Source organism: Chiloscyllium punctatum, chromosome 35, assembly GCF_047496795.1.
Source record: "Chiloscyllium punctatum isolate Juve2018m chromosome 35, sChiPun1.3, whole genome shotgun sequence".
Taxonomy (NCBI): domain Eukaryota; kingdom Metazoa; phylum Chordata; class Chondrichthyes; order Orectolobiformes; family Hemiscylliidae; genus Chiloscyllium; species Chiloscyllium punctatum.
Window position 1 is genome coordinate 16,528,530 of NC_092773.1, and position 17,211 is coordinate 16,545,740.

Consider the following 17,211-nt stretch of genomic DNA (forward strand, 5'->3'; position numbering starts at 1 on the left):
CAGCTGGCAATGCTAACACAGTGTGGTGCATTTCCTGTGTAGAAATTCCAACAGCAACTATGTTTCACCAGGTCCTTCAAGAGCTGTCAAGAGCTTTGGAATGAGTTTGGGAACACAGTAAATACCAGCCTTACATATCTTGCATATCAGGCACCCAGTGTCAGGATTAAGCCTTTGCTCATCAGGTCAGGTGAAGATTAGAGTACCTTCTCCTCTGCCTGACCTCCTCCACCAAGTACCGATCTGAGTCTGAACTTCCCAATTCCCTGACCAGCTATCCTGCATAGACCCTTTCGCCTCTCGAGATTACTCTGTCACCCAGGACCATCATGGCTGATCTCTGACCTCAATTCCCCTGTGCCACTCATTCCTATGTCCTTTCATTCCCTGGGATTCCAGAATTCTTGGTGATCCCCACCTTACATGTACTCAACACTTTCCTCTGGGATAAAGCAGAGGACTCCAAAGATTTGCAATCATTTGAAGGAACTAGTGTTCCTCTCTGGGACTGCCATAGTGTTAAAAGTTTAGATTGAGAGGAATTTCTTTAGTGTGTACAAGACAATTTTCTGATTCAGTATGTGGATGTACCTACTAGAGAAGGTGTAAAACTTGACCTACTCTTGGGAAATAAGGCAGGGCAGGTGACTGAGGTGTCAATGGGAGAGCACTTTGGGGCCAGCAACCATAATTCTATTCGTTTTAAAATATTGATGGAAAAGGATAGACCAGATCTAAAAGTTGAAGTTCTAAAGCGGAGAAAGGCCAATTTTGACGGTATTTGGCAAGAACTTTCAAAAGCTGATTGGAGGCAGATGTTCGCAGGTAAAGGGACGGCTGGAAAATGGGAAGTCTTCAGAAATGAGAGAACAAGAATCCAGAGAAAATATATTCCTGTCAGGGTTAAAGGGAAGGATGGTAGATATAGGGAATGCTGGATGACTAAAGAAATTGAGGGTTTGGTCAAGAAGAAGAAGGAAGCATATGTCAGGTATAAACAGGATAGATCGAATGAATCCTTAAAAGAGTATGAAGGCAGTCGGAGGATACTTAAGAGGGAAATCAGGAGAGCAAAACGGGGACATGAGATAGCTTTGGCAAATAGAATTAAGGAGAATCCAAAGGGTTTTTACAAATATATATTAAGGACAAAAGGGTAACGAGGGAGAGAATAGTGTCCCTCAAAGATCAGCAAGGCGGCCTTTGTGTGGAGCCACAGAAAATGGGGGAGTTACTAAATGAATATTTTGCATCAGTATTTACTGTGGAAAAGGATATGGAAGATATAGACTGTAGGGAAATAGATGGTGACATCTTGCAAAATGTCCAGATTATAGAGGAGGAAGTGCTGGGTTTCTTGAAATGGTGAAAGGTGGATAAATCTCCAGGAGCTGATCAGGTGTACCCAAGAACTGTGGGAAGCTGAGCGTCTTACTGAGATATATGTATCATTGACAGTCACAGGTGAGGTGCTGGAAGACTGGAGGTTGGCAAACGTGGTGCCACTGTTTAAGAAGGGCGGTAAAGACAAGCCAGGGAACTATAGACCGGTGAGCCTGACCTTGGTGGTGGGCAAGTTGTTGGAGGGAATCCTGAGGGACAGGATGTACATGTATTTGGAAAGGCAAGTACTGATTAGGGATAGTCAACATGGCTTTGTGTGTGGGAAATCGTGTATCACAAACTTGATTGAGTTTTTGGAAGAAGTAACAAAGAGGATTGATGAGGGCAGAGTGGTAGATGTGATCTGTATGGACTTCAGTAAGGCGTTCGACAAGGTTCCTCATGGGAGACTGATTAGCAAGGTTAGATCTCATGGAATACAGGCAGAACTAGCCATTTGGATTCAGAACTGGCTCAAAGGTAGAAGACAGAGGGTGGTGGTGGAGGGTTGTTTTTCAGACTGGAGGCCTGTGGTCAGTGGAGTGCCACAAGGATCGGTGCTGGGTCCTCTATCTTTTGTCATTTACATCAATGATTTGGATGCGAGCATAAGAGGTACAGTTAGTAGTTTGCAGATGACACCAAAATTGGAGGTGTAGTGGACAGCGAAGAGGGTTATCTCAGATTACAATGGGATCTTGACCAGATGGGCCAATGGGCTGAGAAGTGGCAGGTGGAGTTTAATTCAGATAAATGCGAGATTCTGCATTTTGGGAAAGCAAATCTTAGCAGGACTTATACACTTAATGGTAAGGTCCTAGGGAGTGTTGCTGAACAAAGAGACCTTGGAGTGCAAGTTCATAGCTCCTTGAAAGCAGAGTCGCAGGTAGATAGGATAGTGAAGAAGGCGTTTGGTATGCTTTCCTTTATTGGTCAGAGTATTGAGTACAGGAGTTGGGAGGTCAGGTTGCGGCTGTACAGGACATTGGTTAGGCCACTGCTGGAATATTGCGTGCAATTCTGGTCTCCTTCCTATCGGAAAGATGTTGTGAAATGTGAAAGGGTTCAGAAATGATTTACAAGGACGTTGTCAGAGTTGGAGGATTTGAGCTACAGGGAGAGGCTGAATAGGCTGGGGCTGTTTTCCCTGGAGTGTCTGAGGCTGAGGGGGTAACCTTATAGAGGTTTATAAAATCATGAGGGGCATGGATAGGGTAAATAGGCAAAGTCTTTTCCCTGGGGTGGGGGAGTCCAGAACTAGAGGGCATAGGTTTAAGGTGAGAGGGGAGAGATATAAAAGGGACCTAAGGGGCAACCTTTTCACGCAGAGAGTGGTATGTGTATGGAATGAGCTGCCAGAGGAAGTGGTGGAAGCGAGTACAATTGAAACATTTAAGAGGCATTTGGATGGATATAAGAATAGGAAGGGTTTGGAGGGATATGGGCCGGGCACTGGCAGGTGGAACTAGATTGGGTTGGGATATCTGGGTCAGCATGGACAGGTTGGACCGAAGGGTCTGTTTCCATGCTGTACATCTCTATGACTATGACTCTAAAATGATGAACTCCATTACCGTGAGGCTATGTCCCTGTGTTTTCAAGTCGTGAAAGCAGTCTGTCTCTCCTGCTCCTGCCAAAACCTCTTCAGTATTGGACAGTCCTCATTCTTCCAAACACCACTGAGCATAGGTCCAACATGGCACGGCCAGAAACAGGCATTACCCATGCTGGAGTCTGATTGACAATAACAGGCTATTTCAGTAGATTGCAAATAACCTCTGACTCTAGCAAGTGTTGGAGTCTCAGGCTGATCTGAGTTTAGTGTCCTCACTGAGCGATGAAGAGTTAATACTCCAAAGTGGGATGGCCCTTGGCAATGCTGGTTTGACAACATTGGGTTCAGTCCAGCTTGTTCAGAGGAACTGCACTGCTGGAGACTCCCTACCTTTCTCAGAGTGTGTGATATCAGGGACACTTTGGCAACCTGGCGCCAGTCCTTCAGCAACAGATATTACTTTGGAAGCAGTTGCGTTGAGGAACATACTGTGGAAACAGTGGACTGAACTCTCCCTATCAGCAAGGCCTTGGCCGGACTTCTCAATGATAGCTCCTGCCACATTCCACAAGTTTAACCCTCACCTTGACACCACATGTGATGCACAATCCTTTTCAAATGGCAACTGCATGGAAGAGGACAGAAGAATCCTGTGAACGTGACTCAACCCCTTCCCTCGCAGCTCCTCAATGGAGACCAAACCCTTACAGTCAAACCTGCAGGAATCTCATATGTCCAGCTTGCAATACCAATGCAGGTGTTTGGATTCAAAACGCGCGTCTCGGAATTACAGGGAGGCCATTCACCCCATTCTGGTCGTGCTAGCCCTTTCAAAGCTGTACAATTGGTCCATGTTCCTTGTTCATTTTTGCCCAGCTGCAGCCCGAGGTTGTGTTTCTCTCTCATGGAAAAACTCCCAACTGCCTTTTTCTAAGTTTGGTCTGCTTCCATGAACCCATCTCGTTCCCCCAGACACGTGCCACTTCGTAAGGTCAGCGGAAACAGGTGAAGGAATCAGCTCTTCGATCTCAGTACGGCCTGTCAACTTCTGACATGGAGCAAGAATCTGTCCCATCAGCCAGCTGCTGCTGTGGTTCTCTTGTCTGGGCAACTTCAACAAAATCCCAACCTCAACAGAAGAGATTCCTCCTCGTTTCTATATGAATTGGGTGAGCCCTTCCTTGGAAACCAGCTCTAGGCCTCTTCCCAACTTGCTGGGCCCCGGGCCCACTGATTAGTTTCGAATTCTTCCTCATCAACATAGAGTTCACGTAAAGTTCAAGCCATTAAAGAGGAAAAGGTACACCAAAGGATTTGCACATTTTCACTGGCCCTTAATGTCAGGCTCTGGTTTGGATTACAGAGGCGTGAATTCGAAGGGAGACGGAGTAAAGCACTGACAAACAAAGGAAATCTGTCGCTCACACTGCACTGTGTTGTTGCTCAGGCCCGGCTGCTTTCATGTCAGCGCCAAGGTATCTACCAGAAGTGGAAATCTGAGCCCAGAGGGTTCAAACACTTTCTGCAGAAAGCCACAGCGTTACCTGAGTGAACACAGTTGGGGAGAAAACAGGCTGGATCTTCTGGAGTTGAAGGGAAGCAACTAAGTTTTGCTGCAGCTCTCTCACCTGGTGCCAACAGAGAGGGTGGTGCCTTCAAATGGGTTGAATTTCCCAACTGGCGGGGAGGACAAACTGTCTCACTGTGGCAGCAAAATGTGGAGGGGGGGGGGGGGTTCAGCAGAAAACAAATGCTTGCATCCTGCGCAAGTCATTACACTTAAGATTTGTTAACTGAGCTTCAATCATGAAAGAAAAAAAAACCCACTGATAATACATGGCAAACCAAAACATCGTGTACACTTTTCCAGGTCGTGTGTGCAAAAACACTCAAAATAACCACATATTCAATCACAGCATCCAGTATGTGTTTCCATATCTTTCCATGTGCAGACATACGATCTCACATTGGTTTACTATCTGTTATTATTCCCAGGTCTCATTGGGTTCTGGTCAGCAAGTCAGAGATGTACAGCACAGAAACAGACCCTTTGGTCTTAGCCATCCATGCCGACCAGATATCCCAACCCAATCTAGTCCCAACCTGCCAGCACCCGGCCCATATCCCTCCAAACCCTTCCTATTCATATACCCATCCAGATGCCTTTTAAATGTTGTATTTGTACCAGCCTCTATCACTTCCTCTGGCAGCTCATTCCATACACACACCACCCTCTGTGTGAAAAAGTTGCCCCTTAGGTCTCTTTTATATCTTTCCCCTCTCACCCCGACGTATGCCCCCTAGTTCTGGACTCCCCACCCCAGGAAAAAGATGTCTATTTACCCTATCCATGCCCCTCATGATTTTATAAACCTCTATAAGGTCACCCCTCAGCCTCCGACGCTCCAGGGAAAACAGCCCCAGCCTGTTCAGCCTCTGCCTGTAGCTCAAACCCTCCAACCCTGGCAACATCTTTGTAAATCTTTTTTGAACCCTTTCAAGTTTCACAACATCCTTCCGATAGGAAGGGGACCAGAAGTGAACTTAGCCTTCCAGAAGATGCTTTAGAATATTGACAAGAGTTGACAGAAGTATAAGGAAAGATACTTTCCTGTGGCTCCATCTTACCACCAGGCTGCAAGACAGCACAAGATCATGTGACTGCATCACTTCCTGTGACATACACCATTTAATTGGCATTCCACAGTCAGACCTCATCCTTTATCCTACATCACCCTCAAGGTTTGGACTCACAGCTTATGGTCCAGTGTTAAGCACTGCAGCCCTCAGTGTAATTGTTAAACATATATTTCCAATTCTTTCAGAGTAAATTAGCAATAACAGAAGGTAAAGTGATAGGCTATCATCTCGGATGTGGGGCATGAGTGAGACAGTCAGGGACCACATGTAGGCTTCACCTCAGAAAACTGGGGCCAATGTGCTTCAGAAGCCAGTGTCTTCTCAATATTTATCAGATAAAGGGTCTCTCTGGCATAAAAAATCCCAGGGTGAGGCTGACCTACAGGACTAAGTGAGAGAGCATGGCAACAGTTGGTACAACACCATCCTGAGCAACAATCCACAAAACCAGAGGCTTCCAGTCAGGGTAGGACTGAGGGAGTATTTCACCTCACGGGAAGACACCACGTGGTTTCTCAAAGCACTGTCTGATAAGGCTGAGCAACCCAAATCTCAAAAACGTTCCCTTCGACAGCATTAGCCTGCTCCGTCCCCTCCTTCTCCCTCATGCACACTTCAACAAGCTTCCCCTTCTGATAGTGGTGTGCTGACTGATTCTTCTCAAATCCCACAAGTCACAACTTCCTTGGGCATGGAGCAAGAAGGGGAGGCCAAATTGCGATGCTGAGAGTGTGACATTGGGGTTGGAGTCACACACCAACCGCACTGGTCTTAAAAAAAGGGCAGAATGGCGAGCTCAGGCAGTGTCCTGTGATTGACAGTGGGGACAGCAGCATTCTGTGATATCGGGCTAACTCATCCACGAAGTGACTTCAGACCTGCTTTGGCATGCTGAGAAACGTGCCCTTCACTTCCTACGTGGGAGCTGTGAACATGAGTAGAAATAAGCTTTCTGCTTTTCTCAATAACCCAGGCCAGGCCAGTCACAGCTGTAAGGGCCACCCATTGCGGCCAAGCAATCCACTCAAGCTGAGAAAACGCAGCTAAAAGAAAAGCAGTTCTGGCTTGAGAAATGTACCTTCAGGTGGCACCTCGCCCAACTCCTTCGTGCCATCTCCTGCAGACCCTGCCATAACATGTCGAGTCATCCGACAATTTTGCTCCACAATCCCCAAGGAAGCATTGTCACAAGCGATCAACACCCCTGCTCACTTAGCACAGCTGTCTACAGAGGAGAGAATCCTCAATATTGACTCAGGACCTCAGGACCTCAGGATTTCAGCAATGATAACAGCAACATGGAGCCTTATGTTTCTCTTAGAGAGAAGGGGGTCGAGAAAAAGAGAGCTTGTCTCGTGTGTGGTACAAACAGTTTCCCTGAGGATACAATGCTCACTTCAGAATAATCTTCATAATCCATTTTGAAATAAAGGTTTCAATACAAGTACCCAGTAGTATGCATCTGAAGCCGAGCTCATCAATGGTTTAATGGAATTACGTGCAAAACCTACCCAACATTTGCCAGCTTTGGTTTACTCTGCTCCCCTCAGCCATGCCCTTTTGGAGCAACTTATCACTGATTGCCACATTACTGGGTGAACACACAATGCCACAAAGACTAACTGGCCTGGAAATGTCTTGGAGAAATTACCACCCAACTGCTTAGTCCATTTCCTGCATTATTCATTCGGTAGCTACAGAAGGAGCTTTCAGATAAATGAGCACGTGTGCACTGGAAGAGAACAGACCAGGAGTAAGGATCAGTGTGTTCAGGGTCTGCGAAACCCAGTCAGTTTGAGTTGTACAAGAGCTGTGCAAGCCAGCGTGGTTTCCACCAAAACTGCTGAAATCCTCAGCTGTTCGTACAATCTGAAAGGTAGCCAGGCACCAAAGATATTCTGGGGCTGAGTCAAGGCTTCGTTTCAATGTCGAACCAAAAACAGAGGGGTGACCTGAAGTGAACACAGCCTTCAGCATGGGATTTGACCTACTTTAACACATCACCTCAGACCAGGAGAGGGAAATCTTCAACACAACCTCAAACTGGCCATCCACCCAATACCAGAGCTTCCCCTGTGACAAACCAACAGAGACATTGCTGGAGCAACACAGCAGGTCTGGCAGCATCTGTGGAGAGAGAAACAGAGACCCGTTGCCCTTGTTCAGAACGGGACTCTAAATGGCCATGTTAACTCTGTTTGACCCAGTCCACAAACTCTGGCAGACCTGCTGAGTTTCTCCAACAATTGGCTGTTTTTGTTTGAGATCCCCAGCCACCCACAGTCGCTTGTTTGTTAACCACAAACCCAACCCCAGCACCTGACCAGCTTCACTCTCAACGCGGTGGCTCAGTGGTTAGCACTGCTGCCTCACAGCGCCAGGGACCCAGGTTCAATTCCAGCCTCGGGCGACTGTCTGAGTGGAGTTTGCATGTTCTCCCCGTGTCTGCGTGAGTTTCCTCCGGGTGCTCCGGTTTCCTCCCACAGTCCAAAGGTGAATTGGCCATGCTAAATTGGCCACAGTGTTCAGGTTAAGTGCATTATTCAGGGTCTGGGTGGGTTACTCTTCAGAGGGTGGGTGTGGACTTGTTGGCTGAACTGTAGGGAATCTAATGCTGAAGGAATACAACTTGGTTTAACACCTCTCTTCAATATCATCACACCGCGGGTAGCTCAACCTAATCAGAGTGGTCAGCAGAATTCAAAACACAGCATTCCCTGTCAGTGTCCAAGGACACCTTGGGAACATCTCGGAGAAATATTCGGCCCAGGATTATCAGAGGTTCTCTGCACTTGACATATGGACACATGTGCATCCAGATGTGCAGCAGTAATCCCCCAGGGCCAACAAACCCTGGCCGTCCTCCAGGAACAGTGAGGGCTGCAGACACTGCAGAGTCAGACTCAGAAAGTGAGGCGCTGGAAAAGCACAGCAGGTCAGGCAGGCAGCATCTGAAGGATTCCTGATGAAGAGCTTATGACTGAAACGTCGGCTCTCCTGCTCCTCAGATGCTTCCTGACGTGTTGGGCTTTTCCAAATCCTCTGTGATAGCCAGTCCACTGCTCAGGTGTTGCTGTCACATCCAGGCAGCCGATAGGACAGGGGTCATGGTACCTACACAGGCTGGATCATGACAGAAACATGCTGCCGCATTCTGCTCCATTTCCAACAAACCGGGACAATTATCGCACGCAGACACAGAACCAACACAATCCCCTCACTTCATCGAAATACACCAACAGCATGGTTCCAGCCCTGAAGGAGACTGTTCAGCCCATCACATTCTCTGCTACTTACAAGCAGAAGCAAGCTCTGATCACTCCCTGCTCTATCATCACCCAGAGAGTACAGATTCTCACTCTCAGTAACCCTGGATGAAAAGTATTGAATGAACAATTGCTGGCTTGATTGGTTCAGAGCACTGGCTCATCAGCTCTGTCACCTTGCTTCAGAGACACCCCCCTTCTGATGGCTGTCCAAGGAGGCCCAGCACCTTCCTGAGTATTGCTCAGGAGGAGGAGGAGGAGGCTAAGTCAACTTGCCCCTCCTCAAACCAGGAAACCATGGGCAAACCCAGGATAGTCACACAACCTGCAGTCAGTCAGGCCAGCAGAGGCCAGGGTTTGGACGCTGCACTCTGTGCTCTCAGGAACAGCCCCACAGACTTTGCTCAGCAGCTTCACGGGCAGTGAATGGGAAACAAACAGTTGCTGGGATTTTCACAAAGAATTTTTTAAAAAGCAGACGGAGAGAAGGGAGCATGACAGGAGCAGAGTATTCACCTCATTCCAACACCAAGGTCCTTCTTACAACATAACAAGGTCAATGCCCAAGCATTCTCTTCCATCACATCATTTAGTATTCATACCGCACCTTGAACAACACACAAAAATCCCAAGGGACTTCACAAGGCAACAACCAGGAGTTCATGTTAGGCCATCTTATTCTGCACTAGCATGAGGAGATTGTGCACTGTATCATCACAGACATTTCATAGTCCATCCCATCAAAACCTCGGAACAGGCCACTGGGGAATAAGGGTCCAAAACAGACAGGAGGACACAATGGGATGCAACCTGCCCTCAGTTAGTGCCCCCTCTCCTGGGATCAGCATCCTCCCTATCAGGTTCCCTCAGGGTCTGTCCCCCATCTCCCCTGAGATCAGCCTGGTGCTCCCTCTCTCCCATTCCCTCAGGATCAGCCTCCCTCTTCTCTCCCTCTTCTCTCCCTTCCCCTCGGGATCAGCCTCCTCCCCTCTCTCCCTCGGGATCAGCTTCCTCCCTGCTCTCCCTCGGGATCAGCCTCCTTCCCTCACTCCCTCGGGATCAACTTCCTCCCCTCTCTCCCGCTCCCTCGGGATCAGCCTCCTCCCCTCTCTCCCCTCTCCCTCGGGATCAGCCTCCTCCCTCTCTCCCCTCTCCCTCGGGATCAGCCTCCTCCCTCTCTCCCGCTCCCTCGGGATCAGCCTCCCTCCCCACTCTCTCTCCCTCTCCCTTGGGATCAGCCTCCTCCCCACTCTCCCTCAGGATCTGCCTCCTCTCCTCTCTCTCCCTCGGGATCAGCCTCTCTCTTCTCTCCCACTCCCTCGGGATCAGCCTCCCTCCCCTCTCTCCCCCACTCCCTCGGGATCAGCCTCCTCCCCTCTCTCCCTCAGGATCAGCCTCCCTCCCCTCTCTCCCCCACTCCCTCGGGATCAGCCTCCTCCCCTCTCTCCCACTCCCTCAGGATAAGACTCCTCTCCTCTCCCTCAGGATCAGCCTCCTCCCCTCTCTCCCACTCCCTCGGGATCAGCCACTCCCTTCATCCCCCCCCCCCACCCCACACTTGGGACCAGCCTCCCCCCCCTCTCTCCCATTCCCTCGGGATCAGCCTCCCTCCCCTCTTTCTCCCACTCCCTCGGGATCAGCCTCCCTCCCCTCTTTCTCCCACTCCCTCGGGATCAGCCTCCACCACACCCCCCTCCTTGGGATAAGCCCCCCACCCCACTCCCTTGGGATCAGCCTCCCCGCTCCCTCTCCCTTGGGATCAGCCTCTCCCTCCCCCCCCACCAACTCCCTCAGGATCAGCCTCCCACCCCGCTCTCTTTCCCACTCCCTTGGGATCAGCCTCCCTCAACCTCCCTCGGGATCACCCTCCTGCCCTCTCTCCCTCGGGATCAGCCACCCCCTTCACCCTCCCCGCCCCACCCACCCCCGCCTCGGGATCAGCCTCCCACCCCTCTCTCTCCCACTCCCTCAGGATCAGCCTCACTCCCCTCTGGATCAGCCCCCCTCCCACTTCCTCAGGATCAGCCTCCCCCCTCCTCTCCCTTGGGATCAGCCTCCCCCCTCCTCTCCCTCGGGATCAGCCTCCCCCCTCCTCTCCCTCGGGATCAGCCTCCCTCCCTGCTCTCCCTCGGGATCCACCTTGCCCCCCCCCCCAACTCGGATCAGCCTCACCCCTCTCTCTCCCACTCCCTCGGGATCAGCCTACTCCCTCCTCTCCCTTGGGATCAGTCTCCTCCCCTCTCTCCCTCGGGATCAGCCTCCCTCTCATACTCCCTCGGGATCAGCCTCCTCCCCTCTCTCCCTCAGGATCAGCCTCCTCCCCTCTCTCCCTCGGGATTAGCCTCCTCCCCTCTCTCCCTCAGGATCAGTCTCCCTCTCCCACTCCCTCAGGATCAGACTCCTCCCCTCTCTCCCACTCCCTCGGGATCAGCCACCCCCTTCCACCACCACCCCCCCCCCCCACATCAGCCTTCACCCCCCCCCTCCTCACTCGGGATCAGCCTCCCTTCTCTCTCTCCCTCTCCCTCAGGATCAGCATCCCCCCTCTCTCTCTCCCCCTCGGTATCAGCCTCCACCACCCCCCCATCCTCGGGATCAGCCTCGCCCCCCCCCCCGTCTCTCCCTCTGGATAAGCTCCCCACCCCCACCCCCAATCCCTCGGGATCAGCCTCCCTCCCACCCCCTCTTTCTTCCACTCCCTTGGGATCAGCCTCCCCCCTCCCTCTCCCTCGGGATCAGCCTCCCTCCCCCCCTCTCTCTCCCACTCCCGAGGGCTCAGCCCCCCGCCCTCCTCTCCCTCGGGATCAGCCTCCACACCGCTCTCGCCCATTCCCGAGGGATCAGCCTCCCCGCTCTCTCTCTCCCCCCCTCGGTAACAGCCTCCACCACACCCCCCATCCTCGGGATCAGCCTCCCCCACTGTCTCTCCCTCTGGATAAGACCCCCCCCCCCCACCACCACCCCCTCTCCCACTCCCTCGGGATCAGCCTCCCTCCCTCCCCCACCCCACTCCCGAGGGCTCAGCCCCCCGCCCTCCTCTCCCTCGGGATCAGCCTCCACACCTCTCTCGCCGACTCTCGAGGGATCAGCCTCCCCCCTCCCTCTGGATCAGTCCCCCTCTCTTTCCCTCCCCCTCAGGATTAGCCCGCCCCCCCTCTCTCCCCCTCGGGATCAGCCTTGCCCCTCTTTCCCCCGCTCCCTCGGGATCAGCCTACCTCCCCCCTCTCTCCCCCTCGGGATCAGCCTCCCTCCCCCCTCTCTCTCCCACTCCCTTGGGATCAGCCTCCCCCCTCCCTCCCACCACCTCGGGATCAGCCTTGCCCCTCTCTTTCCCCCGCTCCCTCGGGATCAGCCTCCCTCCCCCCTCTCTCTCCCACTCCCTTGGGATCAGCCTCCCCCCTCCCTCCCACCACCTCGGGATCAGCCTTGCCCCTCTCTTTCCCCCGCTCCCTCGGGATCAGCCTCCCTCCCCCCTCTCTCTCCCACTCCCTTGGGATCAGCCTGCCCCCTCCCTCTGGAGCAGCCTCCCTCCCCTCTCTCTCCCTCCCTCCCTACCCCTCCGGGATCAGCCTCCCTCCCTCCCACTCGCTCGGGATCAGCCTCCTCCCCTCTCCCTCCCACTCCCTCGGGATCAGCCTCCCTCCGCCTCTCTCCTTCTGGATCAGCCTCCCTCCCCCTCACTCCCTCGGGATCAGCCTTCCTCCCCCCTCCCTCTCCCTCTTCCTCAGGAGCAGTCTCCCTCCCTGCTCCCTCTCTCCCCCCCCCCTCCCTCTCCCTCAGAAGCAGCCTCCCTCCCCGCTCCCTCTCTCCCCCCGGATCAGCCTCCATCCCCCTCCCTCTCCCTCGGGATCAGCCTCCCATCCCTCTCTCCCACTCCCTCGGGATCAGCTTCCCCCCTCCCTCTCCCCCACTCCCTCGGGATCAGCCTCCCCCCTCCCTCTCCCCGACTCCCTCGGGATCAGCTTTCCCCCTCCATCTCCCTTGGAACCAGCCTCCCTACCCCCTCCCTCTCCCCGAGGGAGAGGAGAGAGGGGATCTGCCTCCCCCTCTCCCTCGGAACCAGCCTCCCTCCCCGCTCCCTCTCTCCGCCCTCCCTCCATCCCCACTCCCTCTCTCCCCCCGGATCAGCCTCCATCCCCCTCCCTTTCCCTCTCCCTCGGGATCAGCCTCCCTCCCCCCTCTCTCTCCCACTCCCTTGGGATCAGCCTCCCCCCTCCCTCCCACCACCTCGGGATCAGCCTTGCCCCTCTCTTTCCCCCGCTCCCTCGGGATCAGCCTCCCTCCCCCCTCTCTCTCCCACTCCCTTGGGATCAGCCTGCCCCCTCCCTCTGGAGCAGCCTCCCTCCCCTCTCTCTCCCTCCCTCCCTACCCCTCCGGGATCAGCCTCCCTCCCTCCCACTCGCTCGGGATCAGCCTCCTCCCCTCTCCCTCCCACTCCCTCGGGATCAGCCTCCCTCCGCCTCTCTCCTTCTGGATCAGCCTCCCTCCCCCTCACTCCCTCGGGATCAGCCTTCCTCCCCCCTCCCTCTCCCTCTTCCTCAGGAGCAGTCTCCCTCCCTGCTCCCTCTCTCCCCCCCCCCTCCCTCTCCCTCAGAAGCAGCCTCCCTCCCCGCTCCCTCTCTCCCCCCGGATCAGCCTCCATCCCCCTCCCTCTCCCTCGGGATCAGCCTCCCATCCCTCTCTCCCACTCCCTCGGGATCAGCTTCCCCCCTCCCTCTCCCCCACTCCCTCGGGATCAGCCTCCCCCCTCCCTCTCCCCGACTCCCTCGGGATCAGCTTTCCCCCTCCATCTCCCTTGGAACCAGCCTCCCTACCCCCTCCCTCTCCCCGAGGGAGAGGAGAGAGGGGATCTGCCTCCCCCTCTCCCTCGGAACCAGCCTCCCTCCCCGCTCCCTCTCTCCGCCCTCCCTCCATCCCCACTCCCTCTCTCCCCCCGGATCAGCCTCCATCCCCCTCCCTTTCCCTCTCCCTCGGGATCAGCCTCCCTCCCCCCTCTCTCTCCCACTCCCTTGGGATCAGCCTCCCCCCTCCCTCCCACCACCTCGGGATCAGCCTTGCCCCTCTCTTTCCCCGCTCCCTCGGGATCAGCCTCCCTCCCCCCTCTCTCTCCCACTCCCTTGGGATCAGCCTGCCCCCTCCCTCTGGAGCAGCCTCCCTCCCCTCTCTCTCCCTCCCTCCCTACCCCTCCGAGATCAGCCTCCCTCCCTCCCACTCGCTCGGGATCAGCCTCCTCCCCTCTCCCTCCCACTCCCTCGGGATCAGCCTCCCTCCGCCTCTCTCCTTCTGGATCAGCCTCCCTCCCCCTCACTCCCTCGGGATCAGCCTTCCTCCCCCCTCCCTCTTCCTCTTCCTCAGGAGCAGCCTCCCTCCCTGCTCCCTCTCTCCCCCCTCCCTCCCTCTCCCTCAGAAGCAGCCTCCCTCCCCGCTCCCTCTCTCCCCCCGGATCAGCCTCCATCCCCCTCCCTCTCCCTCGGGATCAGCCTCCCATCCCTCTCTCCCACTCCCTCAGGATCAGCTTCCCCCCACTCTCCCCCACTCCCTCGGGATCAGCCTTCCCCCCTCTCTCTCCCTCGGGATCAGCCTCCCTCCCCGCTCCCTCCCTCCCCCCTCTCTCCCTCAGGATCAGCCTCCTTCCCCCCTCTCTCTCCCTCAGGATCAGCCTCCCTCCCCGCTCCCTCTCTCCCTGATTCTGGGACCTGGGGGCCAGAATGAGACGGTGAACAATCTCACTTTACCACCCCCCCCCCACGCTCAACATTGCCTCCCCTCCCCATTTTGTGGGCTCAGAGCTGCAGTTGAAACGGGAGGAAAGAATTTCATGTTGGGAATCTCGGTGGGGGGTGGGGGGGGGGGGGGGTGGTGGGAAGGAGAGACACAGGGACAGGATTGAGGAAGGAGCGAGCATGGCTTTCTTTCCCGAAACCATTGTAAAATAATAAAACACACAGACACACACAGAGACAGACAGAGACACTGGGACACAGCAGACCCCAGTTTCCATTGAACCGAAGCAACCAGAAGGGGCTCAGCGTTTGCCAGAGATCCCGGGGTTTGCAGGGAGCAGGAGAGCTTCCCAAAGCCCGCCTTTCCCTCCCTCCTCTCTCCCTCCTTCCCCGGGTCCATCCAAACTCCTGCCCCGGGAAAAGGTCGGTCTCGCTGCGTTTTCCCAGCGTCTGCCCTGAATCGGGGGGCTTGGAGGGGGCGGAGGGGGAAGGACCACTTCAACAGGGGCAACCCCCCGCCCCGGGGGGGTCAATGGTGAGGAGATGGGTCCAGGAAAGGCTATGCATTCCCATCCGAACCCGATTCCAATTCCCCCCCCCCCCCAGCCTGCAATCCTCCCTCCCCTGGGCGAGGGGAACGCGCGGGACTCCAGGCTCCAAACAAAGGCAGCAGCCAAACTTTGGCTAACTTTTCTTTAGTTTCTCTCCCCCTCCACCTCCCCTGGAGAGTTGCCTTTGTCTGTGTGAGTCGGAGAGGAGTCTGTGTCTCTGTCTGTCCCCATTCCCTTGGAGCAGCACACTCACCTCCCCCCTCCCGGGTCAGAGAGAGCCGAGGTTCCTGGAGTCTCTCAGTGCCCAGCGCACCCCCTGCTCGCTCCTGCCTCCATCGCTCCAGCGTTTTCCCTTTCCTCCTTGGAGCTGGAGAGAGAGTGAGAAGGGGAGGGGGGTAGGGAAGGAGGTGGTACACGTGATGCTACACACACACAAACTGAGAGAGAGAGGTTGGGTTTCTCTCCCTGAGAGTTTGCTCTGAGCTCTGTGTGTGTGTGTGTCTCTCAGCAGTTGCAAGGTGCTGGGTCTTTTCCCCCGCCAACCTCTCTCTCTCTCACACACACACACAAAGACCTTTCCCCCCCCCTCTGGTGTTCCTCCCGCTTAACGACCGAGGTGTGCCCCCCACCTCGAACAGAAAAAAATCACAGAAAGCAACCCTCCCTCCCAGCGCCCTGCCCTGTCTGTGGGGGAACACAAACTTCCAACACAAAATGGGATCCCATTGGGATTGGCCTTGCTGTCTCTCCCTCCCGCACCGGGCCAGTGGCAGCCCTGGCACCCACAACATCGGCACAGCAAGATCCCAACGGGGTTTTTTTTTGGCTCGAGGTGACGCGCATCGGAAGATGAGCGCCGTCAGTCCTCAGTTCATGGTGGTTGGCATAGACTGTGAGCTTGAAGCAGAACGACGTTAAGTGAATCACAGTCCCCCACAGGAATCGGTGTTGAAACTGGAGTTAGGTTACGTCAGGCCAAGACAAATTCAAGGACAAATCTTTTTAACAGACCTTTCCATCCAACTCATCCATACGAGCTAGCTTTCCCAGAGTCAATTTCACCTGCACTTGGTCCACATCAGTCCTGAGGAAGGGCTTTTTGTCCGAAACATCGATTCTCCTGCTCCTCAGATGCTGCCTGACCTGCTGTGCTTTTCCAGCACCACTCTAATCTTGACCCATATCCCTCAAAACCTTTGCTAGTCCAATACCTGCCAACATGTATTTTGAATGTTGTCACTGGACCAGCATCTACCACTTCCTCTCGCAGCTTGTTCCACATGGGCACCACCCTCTGCATGAAAAAGCTGCCCCTCAGGACCCTTTCAAATCTTTCCCCTCTCACCTTAAAATTGTGTCCTCCAGTTTTGGACTTGCCTACCCTCCCCTAAGGACAAGATCTTTGCTGCTCACCTTATCTCTGCCCATCCTGGTTTTATGAACATATTACTGGCTGAAATTACTTCTCAACTGAATTACAACATACCAAATAAATTAAAATTAGGTCACACACACCAGTCTCATTTTCTTTCTCAGCAGTCCTCCACCTTCAGGGACTGAAATCCCAATGCTTCCACTGGGTTTGACAACTGAAAGCTGCACTCTTCAGTCTCTAATCCTGGAAAAGCACAGCAGGTCAGGCAGTGTCCTGGGAGCAGGAAAATCGACATCATCGGGCAAAAGCATCATGGTGGCTCAGTGCATTGCTTCTTCCAAGTGCCAGGGACCTGGGTTTGATTCCCAACTCTGGATGACTCTCTGTGCGGAGCTTACACGTTCTCACTGTGTCTGCATGGGTTTCCGCTGGGTGCTCTGGTTTCCTGAAATGTTGATTTTCCTGCTCCTCACATGCTGCCTGACCTGCTGTGCTTTTCCAGCACTACTCTAATCTTGACTCTGATCTCCAGCATCTGCAGTAGCCACTTTCACCTAGTCTCTATTCCTGTACAGGTGTCCTGCAGAAAGCCAGTGAGAGGAATTCTTTGGAGATTTTCAGAACCTTTGCATGTGGAAGCAGGCCATCCAGCCCATTTAGTCCACAGCATCCCACCCAGACCCATCCCCAACCCTATCCCTGTAACCCTGCACTTCCC

At 54.2% G+C, this 17,211-nt stretch overlaps 1 protein-coding gene across 4 annotated transcripts in view; it reads right to left on the minus strand.

Moving 5' to 3' along the window:
• Positions 1-15,561, minus strand: part of LOC140459705 (fibroblast growth factor receptor 1-like) — a 154,510-nt gene extending 138,949 nt beyond the window's left edge. For 2 of the 4 annotated variants that reach the window (XM_072554128.1, XM_072554130.1), the window contains exon 1: positions 15,372-15,560. The gene's annotated coding sequence lies outside the window, so the exon portion shown is untranslated. Of the gene's footprint in view, positions 1-15,371 lie in introns of all 4 variants that reach the window. The other 2 variants (XM_072554133.1, XM_072554132.1) reach the window with 2 other exon arrangements.
• Between the last annotated feature and the right edge of the window lie 1,650 nt (positions 15,562-17,211).